A 14,728-nucleotide genomic window follows, 5' to 3' on the forward strand; every position below is an offset into this window, starting at 1 on the left:
TATCCTCTAGTTAGAAGACAAAGGGTAAGAGTTGGTTTTTTAGAAAATCCAGCTATATACCTGATTACAAGACACACACCAGATGCAAAGTGACTTGGATAGGTTGAAATTAGAAGATGGGATAGACCAAGAAAAGATACCAAAAGGAAAACTGGAGTAGCTATATAAATATTAAAATAGACTGAGACAAAATTTAAGAGCATAGAACCAATACAAAGTTATCTCATAATTCTAAACCTGAATGCATATACCAAAATAGCCTCAAATATGTTAAAAACAAAAAGCCTTAAAAATGCAGAGAAAGGGCTTCCCTGGTGGCTCAGTGGTTGAGAGTCCGCCTGCAATGCAGAGGACTCGGGTTCGTGCCCCGGTCCGGGAGGATCCCACATGCCGCGGAGAGGCTGGGCCCGTGAGCCGTGGCCGCTGAGCCTGCGCGTCCGGGGCAAAAAAAAAAAAAAGTGTTAAAAAAAAAAAAAATGCAGAGAAAGCTTGACAAGTTTTCATTACAGTGGCAGATTTCAACTCTCTTCTCTGTTATTATAAAGTAAAATACAACAACTGGAATATTTGAACAACACATTTGAATAAGATTGATATAATAAACATATACATCTCTGTATCCTAACAGAATACACATTCTTGTCAAGTTTATATGGAACGTTTATAACAATTGGCAATTATTAGGCCATAAAGCAAGTCTCAAAAACTTTCAAAAAATTGACATTCTCTATGGTGCAATTAATTTAGAGGTTAATAGCAAAAATATTATTTATAGAAATACCTATATATTTTGAAACTTCAAAAATAAGGGTCAAAGAGGAAGTAAAGGAAATTTAAACTTCCATAAAACAGAATTTAGAAAAACTGGTTATGAAAATACATATAAAATTATGTGGATAAAATAGAATAGCCGAAACTATTTTGAAAAACAAGAACAAAGAGCATGTTCACTTCCCTATGTCAAAATTTAACTTTTATAAAAGTACAGTTTTCAAGACAGTGTAGTATAGGACTTCCCTGGTGGCACAGTGGTTAAGAATCCACCTGCCAATGGAGGGGACATGGGTTTGATCCCTGGTCCGGGAAGATCCCACGTGCCATGGAGTAACTAAGCCCATGTGCTACAAGTGCTAAGCCTGCGCTCTAGAGCCCACGAGCCACAACTGCTGAAGCCCACACACCTAGAGCCTCTGCTCCTCAACAAGAGAAGCCACCGCAATGAGAAGCCCGCGCACTGCAACGAAGAGTAGCCCCCGCTCACCACAACTAGAGAAAGCTTGCACGCAGCAACAAAGACCCAACGCAGCCAAAATGTAAGGATGGACATAGAGATCAATGAACAGAATTGAAAGTCCAGAAATAAATCCTTACATTTATAGTCAAATAATTTTCAGCAAAAATAGCTAGGCAATTGATTAAGGGAAGGATTGTTCAACAAATGGTGTTAGGAAAATTGTTATATGCAAATGCAAAAGGATGAACTTAGATGCTTACCTCCCATCATACACAAAAATTCACTAAAAATGGATCAAACTTTAACAAGAAAATACAGAACCTCTTTGACAACGTGGGTTAAGCAGAGATTTCTTAAATAACACCAAAAGAATGGTACACAGAAATTTTAAGTTGATAAACTGCACTGTGAAAGAGTTCAAAACTTGTGCTTCAAAGGACAGAATTAAATGAAAAGACATACACTGAAAGAAAATATTTGCATCACAATCTGATAAAAGACTTGTATCCAGATTTTAAAAGAATTCTTACCACTCAATAAGACAATCAGAACATGGGCAGAAGATGTGAAAAGACATTTCACCAAAGAAGATATGCAAATAGCTAATAAATACATGAAAAGATCAACATCAGTAGTCATTAGGGAAATGTAAACTAAAAACACAATTGAGATATCACTTCACACCCATTAGAAAGGGTATAATAAGCCTTTCTTATTTATGAACAAATAACAAATATTAGTGAGAATGTGGAAAAGTTGGAACCCTCCCACATTGCTATTGATAAATGTAAAATGGTGCAGCCACGTTGGGAAACTTGACAGCTTCTTAAATGTAAAGTAACTATGACCCCGCAATGCCACTCGTTCATAGCTACCCACGTATATGGTTAAAATACATGTTCAGGGCTTCCCTGGTGGCGCAGTGGTTGAGTCCACCTGCCGATGCAGGGGACACGGGTTCATGCCCCGGTCCGGGAAGATCCCACATGCCGCGGAGCGGCTGGGCCCGTGAGCCATGGCCGCTGAGCCTGCGCGTCCGGAGCCTGTGCTCCGCAAAGGGAGAGGCCACAACGGTGAGAGGCCCGCGTACCGCAAAAAAAAAAAAAATTCATACAAAGACATACATGCAAATGTTCACAGCAACATTAATTATAATAGCTGAAAGCTGGAAACATTCTAAATGTCCATCAACTGTTCAGTGGATAGACAAAAATGTTATACAATAGTAAACCTGCATTAATAAAAAGTAGTGAACCGAAACATAATACAACATGGATGAACTTCAAAACATGCTAATGAAAGAAGCCAGACATGACAAACTACACATATTCCATTTCTATGAGATGCCCAGAAAAGGCAAATTTATGGAGAAAGAAGGAGATTAGCCCTGGGACTTCCCTGGTGGTCCAGTGGTTTAGACTCCATGCTCCCAACGGGGGAGCAGGTCCGATCCCTGGTCAAGGAATTAGATCCCCAATGCCACAACTAAAAGATCCTGCATGAAGCAACTAAAGACCTGGCGCAGCTAGCTGAATGAATGAATGAATGTCGTTGCCTGGCCAGTGGGAATGGGAATTAACTGTAAATGGGCATGAGGGTTCTTGTTAGAATGATGAAAATGTTCTAAAACCGGTTTATGGTCATGATTGCGCCTTTTGGTAAATTCACCAAAAATCTTTACCCTTGAAATGGGAATATTTCATATGTAAAATATACCTCAATGAAGCTGTTTACAGAAACAAAACTTGTGCAGTGCAACCAAACCAGGCTTTACAGGGAAATTTATAACTAAATGCTTGTATTGTAACAGAGGAAAAGCTGAAAATTGATTTAAGTGTTTACTATTCCATAAAAGTTAAAAGGTTAAGAGCAAATATCTAAAGAAAAGATTCAAAAGAAAATATCAACAGAACCAAAGTTGGTGCTTGAAAAGATTAATAAAATGAAGGAAAACATTCAGCGGCACAAACAAAAGCATGAATTTGCAGAATAAAAGAGAAGTGATTAAAAAGTCTAGAGGGTACTATGAATAATATTTGCCAATAAATTTGAAAACTGAGCAAAAAAGAAGTACTGAGCAAATTACTAGGGTATTTTGGCCTTATCAAACTGACTCAAGAATAAATGGAGGGGGGCTTCCCTGGTGGTGCAGTGGTTGAGAACCCGCCTGCCAATGCAGGGGACACGGGTTCGAGCGCTGGCCTGGGAGGATCCCACATGCCATGGAGCAGCTGAGCCCGTGTGCCACGGCTGCTGGGCCTGTGCTCTGGAGCCCGCGAGCCACAACTACTGAGCCCACGTGCCACAACTACTGAAGCCCACGTGCCTGGAGCCCGTGCTCCGCAACAAGAGAGGCCACCGCAGTGAGAAGCCCACGCACCACAACAAAGAGTAGCCCCTGCTCGCCGCAACTGAAGAAGGCCTGCACGCAGCAATGAAGACCCAATGCAACCAAAAATAAATAAATAAATAATAATAAATACACTTTAAAAATTTAAAAAATAAATAAATGGAGGGCTTCCCTGGTGGCGCAGTGGTTAAGAATCTGCCTGCCAATGCAGGGGACACGGGTTCGAGCCCTGGTCTTGGAAGATCCCACATGCCACGGAGCAACTAAGCCCGTGAGCCACAACTACTGAGCCTGCACATCTGGAGCCTGTGCTCCACAACGGGAGAGGTCACAACAGTGAGAGAGGCCCGCGCACCACGATGAGGAGTGGCCCCCGCTCGCCACAACTGGAGAAGGCCCTCGCACAGAAACGGAGACCCAACACAGCCAAATAAATAATTTTTTAAAAAAGAGAAATCTAAACACTACTTTAAAAAAAACACTACATAGAGAACAGATCTCTGGTTGCCAAGGGGGAGGGGGGGAGGGGAGGGATGGATTGCGAGTTTGGGACTAGCAGATGCAAACTATTATATATAGAATGGATAAACAACAACGTCCTATTGTATATTCAACATCCTGTAATAAACGATAATGGAAAAGGAAAAAAAAATGCAGTCTTACTACTGTTACTATTAAAGAAACTGAATCACTCATTTAAATCTTACAAAGACTACACTAGGTACCAATGGTCATACTAGTGTTATTCACAATAGCCAAAAGGTGGAAAAAACCCAGATGTCCATCAACCGGCAAGTAGATAAAGAAAATATGGTATATACGTACAATGGAATATTATTCAACCATAAAAAGGATAGATTCTGATATATGCTACAACATGGATGACCCTCAAAGACATGCTAAGTGCAACAAACCAGGCACAAAAAGACAAATATTGTTTAATTCCACTTATATGAGGTACCTAGAATAGGCAAATTCACAGATACAGAAAGTAGAATAGAGATTACCAGGGCCTGGGGAAGGAGGGAAGAGGGAGTTACTATTTAATGTGTAGTATGTTTGCGATGATGAAAAAGTTCTGGAAATTGGTGGTGGTGATGGTTGCACACCATTGTGAATGTACTTAATGCCACTGAATTATATACTTTAAAATGGTTAAAATGGTAAATTCTGTATATTTTACCACAATAAATTTTTTTTCTTTTTAGAATCAGCTTGTTATAGTCACACACATAGGAGAAGAAAAAAACCAAAAACCTGCTGGGCTTTTGACCAGGACTGTAGTATCTATCACTTTGGGGAGAATAGATGTTTTCACATGGAGTCTTCCACTCCATGGAGATGGCATATACCTCCCTTAAGTCTTCCTTAATTTCTCTCAACATCGTATTATACTATTTGGGGTATTATATTTGGTGTATAAATCTTGCCATCTAGGGCCTCCCTGGTGGCGCAGTGGTTGAGAGTCCGCCTGCCGATGCAGGGGACACGGGTTCGTGCCCCGGTCCGGGAAGATCCCACATGCCGCGGAGCGGCTGGGCCCGTGAGCCATGGCCGCTGAGCCTGCGCGTCTGGAGCCTGTGCTCCGCAACGGGAGAGGCCACAACAGTAAGAGGCCCGTGTACTGCAAAAAAACAAACAAAAAATCTTGCCATCTAACCGTATTTCATTTAATTAATTAATTAATTTATTTATTTTTGCAGGGTTTTTGTCTCTGGGGTCCTACCAACCTCAACACTTGGAATCCTACACATGTTGGAACCAGGAGAAACCTTAAAAATCATGTAGCTATTGCCTTCCTCCCACCTTTTCCAGAAGGGTTGATTGTGGTCCAGTTTTCATGTATTTGCCAACAATTTCAATCTTACGTCTCCAGCCACAATTTCTCCTCTGAACTCCAGACCTAGTTAGCTGCTTCTGCAGCCCCTCATCCTGGATGCCCCATGGTACCTGAATCTGAACATGTCCAGAACTGGGCTCAGCACCTCCCCGACCTGGTCCTCCTCCAGGCTCCCCTGACCTGCGTGAAGAACATCACCACCACCCCCTGCTGCCAGGGCCACAATTTTGGGAGGCCCCTTGCTGCCTCCTATGGCATCCCACCGCCAATCAAACATCAAGGTTACTAGTTTCTTCTGCCTAAATCACAAAATCTCTCCAAGTCCCCTCTGCCTCCTTAAGTTTAAATGTCCCATGGCTCTCCCCTGCAAAAGAATCCTCATTAAATCCCCCAAATCTGTTCTTTCCTTGTTCCAATCCATGTTCCCTGAAGCCAGAATGCCTTTAAAAAATGCTACTTTCTCATTTAACTCCTTTGTTGATAGGCTTCCAACAGCTCTACTTTAAAAAAAATTATTATTATTAAACACTTATTGAAAATTTATTACATCCTAGGACCTGTTCTAAGGACTTTATACATAGTAACTCAGTTAATCCTCACAACTCTAAATATCCCCATTATACAGATGAGGAAACTGAGGCTTAGAGAAGCACCTCTAAGGCTTTTGCATCAGCTCTTTCCCCATTCTTGACTCTTTGATCTGGATGACTGCTATTCACACTTCAGCTGGATACCTTGGGGAGCATTCCAGGACCTCCCTCACTAGGTCAGGCCCTCCTATGACACACATCCCAGTTTGTAATTATATATTGTTTTGGTGGTGGAGGATCACTGGATTGATGTCTGCCACCCCAATCGGCTTTAAATTCTATGTTTTATTCTTCGCTGTGTCCACAGTATTCGACATGTAACAAACTCTTGCTCAGTATTTGTGAAATGGATGGATGAAAAGGGTTTTCAATCAGAGGGGGAATGTGGTCAGATGTGCTTTAGAAGGATTTCTCTAATGTGAAAGTTTGGAGGTGGTGAGACCCAGTCACTGCCAGCCACTGGATTCAGGAGTGAAGAGGGTTGTCTGGAGGAGGGGAATGGCCACGGGGATGGAGAGCAGACAGTGAACCTGGGGAGGGTTTAGGAGGAAGATAGGGCAGGCCCTGATAATTAAATGGATGGAGGAGAGGACAAGGGAGGGGTCAAGAGTGACTCCCACGTTTCTGGCTTAGACACCTGGTACCTTGACTCCAGGTGGGGAGCACCTGGGAGGAACGAGGCAGGCGGGGTTGGCAGAGCAGGTGGTCCCTAGACCAAGTCAACAGAAACATGGAAAAGTTCTCAAAATCTTTGTGCCCAAACTCCTCTGTGCCCAAACTCTATCTAGCTCGGTCCTGTGTACTTGTCCAGTCTCACCCCAGACTCAGGGCACGTAGCCCACAGCTCCTCTCCCAAACTCCACTCTTTCTCCTCGCAGGGTGCCTTTGAGACTCAGCTTCAAGAACATCTCCTCTGGGATCCCTCCCCAGTCCCTCCACCCCTTCCTGAGATTAACATGTTCTCTGCTGTTTCTGGGATTCACTGTATCAGAAATGTTTCTCTGCCTATCTCTATTTGATTTTAAAATGCTGTTGTAAAACATGATACCATTCTATTTTAATTTCTAATTGTTTACTGATAATAAATAAAAATAAAAGTGATTTTTAAAGTATCGTGCTTGTATCCAGTAGCCATATTAAAGACACTTAATTCTTTTTTTTTTTTTTTTTTTTTTTTTTTGGTACGCGGGCCTCTCACTGTTGTGCCCTCTCCTGTTGCGGAGCACAGGCTCCGGACGCGCAGGCTCCGCGGCCATGGCTCACGGGCCCAGCTGCTCCGCGGCGTGTTTCCCGGACCGGGGCACGAACCCGTGTCCCCTGCATCGGCAGGCAGATTCTCAACCACTGCGCCACCAGGGAAGCCCAAGACACTTAATTCTTATACTTAGAAATTACTTTGGATTTTTTTAAATTACAAAATCATGTTGTCTGTGAATACAAAGCTCTTTACTTCCTTCCTAATCTTTGTGACTTTTCTTACATGTTTCATCATTGTATTAGCTAAGACAACCAATATTTCATATTCGCTGTAGTTTTTTTTTGGAGGTGTTTATCCATTACCACTGTTTTTTTAGGGCTACATACAGTTGGATGCTATTCTTTAAATCCAATTTAGGGACTTCCCTCGTGGTCCAGTGGGTAAGACTCCACGCTCCCAATGCAGGGGGCCTGGGTTCAATCCCTGGTCAGGGAACTAGATTCCACATGCATGCCGCAACTAAGAGGTCGCATGCCTCAACTAAAGATCCCGCATGCCGCAACTAAGACCTGGGGCAGCCAAAATAAATAAATAAATAAATATTTTAAAAAATAAATCCAATTTAACACTCTGTAACTGGGGGTATTTAGACTATTTACAATTAATGTGATCATCAGTACAGTTAGGTTTAAGTCTATCATCTTGCTCTTTGTTTTCTATTTATCCCATACATTCTTTTTTTCTTAATTCTTCTGGATTAATTAAATATTTTGTATTCCATTTATCTTTTTAGTGGCTAATTAGCTTACTGTTTTGTTACTCTAAGTGGTAGCTTTAGGATTTGTGGTATACCTTTAACTGAACACAGTCTATCTTCAAGTAATATTATACCATGCCACATACCGTATAAGAACCTTATAATATTTCTGTTTATCCCTGCCCAAACTTTGTGCTATTGTCATACATGTTGCTTTTGCACATATTAAAAATCACAGGGACTTCCCTGGCGGTCCAGTGGTTAAGACTCCATGCTTCCAATGCAGGGGGAACAGATTTGAATCCTGGTCGGGGAACTAAGACCCCACATGTGGTGCAGTGCTGTGTGGTGCTGGGGGGGGGGATGGGGGGAAGAGAGACCAAAAAAAAATTTTTTAATGAGAAATAAAAATCACATAGAACATTACTGCTTTTGTTTAAACAGTAGATTATTATTTAAAGGGATATAAATAATAAAAATCTTTAAGGATTTTATGTATTTAGTCATTTAAATACAGACTATTTCCAGGGCTCCTCATGCCTTTGTTTAGATTCATATTTCGCTCTGGTATAATTATTCTTCTGCCTTAAAGATTTACTTGTAGTGCAAGTCTGCTGGTGATGAATTCCTTCAGCTTTTGTATGTCTTAAAAAATATTTCTCCTGCCTGACAGCCTTTTTGGATGTCCAATGCTGCACCTGGCAACTGAAATCTGATTTTTCTTTCTTTTTTTTTTTCTGCCAAAATGATTTTTTTTTTTGGCCATGCCACATGGCTTGTGGGCTCTTAGTTCCACATCCAGGGATTGAACCCGGGCCCACGGCAGTGAGAGCACCGAGTTCTAACCACTGGACCGCCAGGGCATTCCCTCATGATTCATTTTTTGTAAGATATTTTCACTAGGTATAGAATTCAGTATCGCTCACAGTCTCAGAGCCTCAGGCCTATGGAGGCCTCAGATTCCACTAACGGTGGGCTGGCTGCTGTTACCTTGTGCTCAGGGCAGGGGCTGGGTGTTAGGCTTCCTGTGTCCCTGTGTCCCCCTCAGCTTTCCATGGTCCCCACATACCTGTATCAGAGAGAGGGTCCTCCTCCATGCTCTGACCCCGCCCCCGGTTGTAGACAGCTGTTGCTTGTGGCTGGGTGCTAAACTCGTGGTAGGAGCAGGTGACACGCTGTTTGTTCCAATTCGGCCTCAAATCTCAGGCAGGCCCTTTGTACTTTGGCTTCAGGGGTGAGGTTTTCTTGGCATTCCTGTTCCTCCTACCTGTGGCCTCCAAACTCGGGCTGATAACTGTGGTGGGTCTGGGGTGCTTGTTCTTTGCGCCACCCGTAGCAGGACAGCCATCATCTGGTATCTGTATCTGCCCCTCCCCCAGCAGCAGAGACTTTCTGCTTCTACCCTGCCCCCAGCAGCAACAAGTCTTCGCCTGCGTCCTGGAAGAGGAAGGCGGGTTTTGCTTGCGTCCTGGAAGAGGAAGGTGGGTTTTGCTTTTACTGTTTCTCTACAAACAGTAAATCTTTGCCAGTGTCCTGAGGCCACAGTACCTGGTGTACCACCCCCAGCACCTTAAGACTTCGGCTCTGCGGGGGAGAAGGATCCCGGGAAGCTCGTGGGGCTTTGAGCTTGTTCCTGCGCAGGCACCAATCACCTCCTCGTTTGCACGGAGGTCGGCAATGTTCTCTCTCCTTCTCGCGGACACCTGGTGAAGGCGGAGGGAGGGCGAACAGCTTTCAGGTGAGTGGGAACCGCCTTTGCGTCTGAGCACTGGCTTCAAGGCACATGACCTGTGCACTCACGAACAGCCCACGCTTAGAAGGTCCTTGCGTCTGGTTTCATGCTCTGCTGTCACCATCCTGAAGTCTTCATTTTTGAGCAAGGGTTCTCGTATTTTCATTTCGTGCCAAGACCCACAAATTAAGTAGCCAGTCCCGTTCCAAACTGATGCAATAGCCCACGCTTGGCTTTTACAAATGTTAAAATCTTGGCTAAATTTTTCTTACCTGCTTATATAGCAGCTACCTTTTCTCCCATTGATGTGAGACAGAAGAGAGTCTGCGTGCCCCGTCTCTCCTCTCAGTGGATTTTCCCTCTTCGGAATTCAGTTTCTGTGTCTACCTCGCAGCCTCAGTCACCTGAGGGCTCAAAAACGTAACGCTTTTGTCTGTCATCCAGCCGTTTCTTGTCAGGGTGGGAGAAACATTTTTTGCAGCTTTCTAAGTGGATTTCTTCAGATCCTAAGTGGAAGTCCAAAACTGCTGTATGGTTTAGAACTTGCTATTTTCAGGATCTCAATTTCAGCTAGCTGAACAATGAACTCATTAAGGCTAGTCTCTTCCCCTACACCCCACTCCCCGCCCCTTTAAAGAGGAATGTCACATTTCTTTAAAAATTTCCTTCAAAAAAAGATGGCTTTATGCTTTTTATTTTCTTTGCTCCCCACAACAAAATACGCCTTAGTGTCACTGTCGATAGTAGAACAGCCTGAAATGACATTTATAGGTTGTTTCGATAACAGGCATCCATTGTACCATTAAACCCAATTACTCAGTTGATCTCCCACATCGGTCCATGACAGTGAGGGAGAAAGTTACGACCTGAGGTAGGAACAGAGAGGAAGAGTAATAAAAGTAGGGGAAATTCTCTAAATAAGGATATGTGGCTTGTGTGCTAGAGATAAACAGGTTATAGAATGCACGCCTCACCGTGCTGACTGCACACTATTTTTAAATACCCGTGCCAACTACAAATTGGCACTTGCCATCTACCTCTACAAGGATTAAACCATGTGCTGCTGCAGCGGCTGACCTTCAACACCCCCTGAAAGGAGCTCAGGGTGGAGAGCAGAAATGAGGCCCTCTGCGCTCTGGGAAAAACTGGCGGAACAGGTCTGCAGAGAGTTCGATATTTTCAGGAGCCGATTTTATGAGCCCAATTCGTGAATCTCCTCATATCTAGAAAAGCACTGAAATCCCTGATGGTGATGTCTGCTCCTCGTGACGAGCTTCTGCCAAAACGCGTGCTTCACCGCACGCACCCCGTCACTAAAGTCACGGGGAACACCGACCTCCCCCCGCCTCTCTGCCATTACAGTTTCTCAGAGCTCCCTGAAATGCTCTCTCTCCCTCCTGGGCGATAGTTCTCATTTTGCCCCAAATAAAACTTAACTCACAACTCTCAAACGTTGTGCTTTTTTTTTTTCAGTCGACACTCGGAACATTCTTTAGTATACTTAAGATGTAGGTCTTCTAAATTTTTCAGTATTCCTCCTTCACTGAAGGATATTATTAAAAACAATAATAAACAGGCTAAGCTGAAAGAGGATTCAAGTTACTTTTCCCTGGGGCTATTCTTTTAAAAAATCTAAAGCTATTTTAAGTCACACCTTTCTCATATATCACTTGATGAATTACAAGTCTGTCCCCTTTTTTATCTTAAGCTATTGATGTCTTTAAACATCTTATCGTGGAAAACTATACAAAAGTGGAAATAAGAGTATAAGGTACCTCAATGTACCTTTTACTTAGTTTTAATATTTATTCACCTATATCCCCACATACTGTCCTCTCTCTCACCCAACCACAATACCATCATCACACCTAGAAAAAATAATTCCTTAATCATGTTTCTAATTTTTCCAACTCATTGCACGAGGACTACAGTATAAAAGAATAGTATTATTAACCAAGAATCTAAAGATTTAAGGCATCTGTAATTTCCCTAAATTCAGAGCAAGAATTAGCTTTTGTCACCAAGGAAACAATTAACCATCTATTTTTAGCCCTTTACCTGTACACATGACTGATAGTGTTTTTTCTTTGTGTTAAAGAAAAACGTATTGCCAGGCAAAGAAATGGCCCTAATGTTTTTGTGTTAGAAATTGGGGAGTGGGGGGCTAGAGGAACCTTTATTCCACAAATTTTAGGACCTATTTGTTAATGCCTGAAATTTTAGCTTTTTAAAAGATAACACAGATCTTTTTAAAATGGCAATAATTCTTTTCTGTAGTCAATACCCTTGGAAATGGATGTGGATGGACAACTGAAAATAGAGCCTGTGATCAGAACAGGTAAATACGGAAATGTTTGGATTTTTTTCTTTTGCATTTCTATTTGCATTTGAGTCTATTTCAAAGAATTCTTTGAAAGGAACCCTGATAAAGAGATATCAACACCTAGAGGAACCAAAGAATCTATCCAGAAAAGTAAAAGTCATTCCTAAGGACGTCTTTATATTGTTGGGGGAAATGCCCTGAATATTTCTTGTACTAGTTATTTATTGCCACATAACACATTTCCCCAAAACACTATAGCTTTACACAACGTGTGTTACCTCTCCCGCCATTTCTGAGGGTCCGGAATCCAGGAGCAGCTTAGGTCTCTCATTAGGCTGCAGTCAAGGTGTCGGCCAGGCCTGCAGTCTCTGGATATGATTGGGGCTGGAGGATTCTCTCCAAGCTCACTGGCAGAGCCGTTGGCAGGAGGCTCCCATTGCTTGACACGGGGTCCTCTCCAGCGGGCTGCGAACAGCGTGATTCCGTCAGAGTAACTGATGAGACACAGAGACAGAGAGAACCAAGAGAGAAGCAGCTGTCCTTTGTAATCTCACCGAAGAAAGGACATATTATTTCCGATTAATTCTGTTGCTCCTGTGATCAGCCCTGGTACATCGCAGGAGGGAACAGCAGGAAGAACAGCGTGAACACCAGGACACAGGGATCACTGGGGCCATCTGGGAGGCTGGCTCCACAGCCCACCCCCTCCCAAGGGACACAAAAGTCTCAACCCACTACGGCATCAGCTCCAGGTCCAGAATCTTACCTAAATCAGGTCCAGGTGAAGATGGAACTACGGGAGTATATGTAGCTCGTAAGCCCAGCTCTCAAGCAGTTCCTCCAGATCTGTAGGCCTGTGAATAGAAACGTTATTCCCCCTCCCCTTGCCCAGTATAAATGCCGATCAGACAGCATGATTCCTGCTCACAAAGAAAGAAAATGAACGGCACACAGAAGTTACTGGTTGGTGAGCAGTTCTGCAACCCAGCTGGGCAAGTGTTAGAAATTCCTTGACTAGAACTCAGTCCTCCTGCCAGGAAATGACTTTCCAACGGCTCTTGACTTGGCCTTCGGAGGCCTCGGACTCACCTTCCGAGTCATTCTTTTACTGGACAGGTTTACAACCGAGCCAAGCCGTTTTCTCAGCTTGCTTCCCAGCAGTAGAATTTGGGGGGTCCACAGGCCTCTCTTCATTTTCACTTCTCTCTTTCAGTCCAAGCTGGCCAGGTTACCGCTGATGTATTTTTTTAAACTTTGAATCATCTGTGAGTCTTATCCTGAGACATCACCTTTGCTCTGTCTCAGATCTTAACAAGGGATTTTACATTTACACTCTTGGCTTAATCTTTAGACTGTGCTCTAGATTTAATCTTCACTCTGAAGGCATTTAATTTTGCATTATTTGGCATCTTGCAAACCAGTGAGCCTGGTTCCTCTTTAAGTCCCTTCTTTAACTTCTCTCTTTGCTCACACATTTTACTATAAGCAGCAAGAAGAAACCACTGGTATCTTCAATAATCTGGTTGGGAATATATTTAGCTAGATCTCTTAATTCGTTAGCTCCATCGTCCACTTCCCACATAACTGCACGAGCCCCGGTGCTGTTGGCAAGCTTCAGTTCCGTGCCACACAGGCCTCTCTCCAGGAGGCTGCCCGCAACACGACTTCTTCCCCCATGTGAGTGACCGGACAGACAGACACCGAGACAGAAGCCACAGTCTTGTATAACCTAATCTCAGAGTGACACACACCATTTCTGTTCACTTTAATTGGCTGCACAGACCAACCCTGGTACAATGAGGGAGAAGAGCACACCAAGATGTGGCAGCCAGGGGGCAGGGATCAGCGGGGACCACCTCGGAGCCTGCTATCACATTTCCTAAGTAGCATAATTACTGGGTAATCGGTTTTTCCAAAATGTCTAAAAATATGAGGTCTTTTGTTCTTTTTTTAATCGATGGCACATAAGCATAGAAAAGTCTGGCAGGACCAGCAGAATCGTAATGTCAGTCATGTTTATTTCTGGCTATTGAGATTACGGGTGATTTTATTTTTGTCTCTGTAACTTGGTTTCCCAATGCTTTTATAATTAATTTATAATCAGAATTCTTTTTCATCTTTTTCAATGTGGAACATTCCAGAGACAAAAAAAGGTAAAGGTTGAGACAACTTATTATTTTCAAACATTTTGTATGAAGCATTACTAGACACTAGGTATTTCTGCAGGGGAAAAAAGGATATAATCCTTGCTTTTAAGGAATTATGTATTTGGGAAGACAAAAACACAGCTATAATACATGTAATAAATTCTACAGAAGAGGAATAAAGGAGCATTAAATAAAGGGCAATACACAGTGGAACCAACTTAAACTGACTCCTTAAGACAGATGGGAAAGAGAAAGGGCGTGGCTAGAACAAAGAGCCTTTATACCAGCCTTGGAGTTTGGACTTGGCATTACAGTCCGTGGATGCACCATTACAGGAGTATAAGCAGGGAAATGAAATGACCAGATATATTTTAAAAACTCGCCTACACTGGTTTCATTGTTTTATCTTTAAAAATACTGATCCACCTGGAATGTTGTAAACATTACACTTCAGTGCAAGACAAAATGAAATAAATCTCAAACATTAGTTAACATTAGTACCTACAATGTTTACTATCAAAAAGAACTTTAAAGCCTTAAAAGAGCTTTGACATGCC

Source organism: Phocoena phocoena, chromosome 21, assembly GCF_963924675.1.
Source record: "Phocoena phocoena chromosome 21, mPhoPho1.1, whole genome shotgun sequence".
In the NCBI taxonomy this organism is placed as follows: Eukaryota; Metazoa; Chordata; class Mammalia; order Artiodactyla; family Phocoenidae; genus Phocoena; species Phocoena phocoena.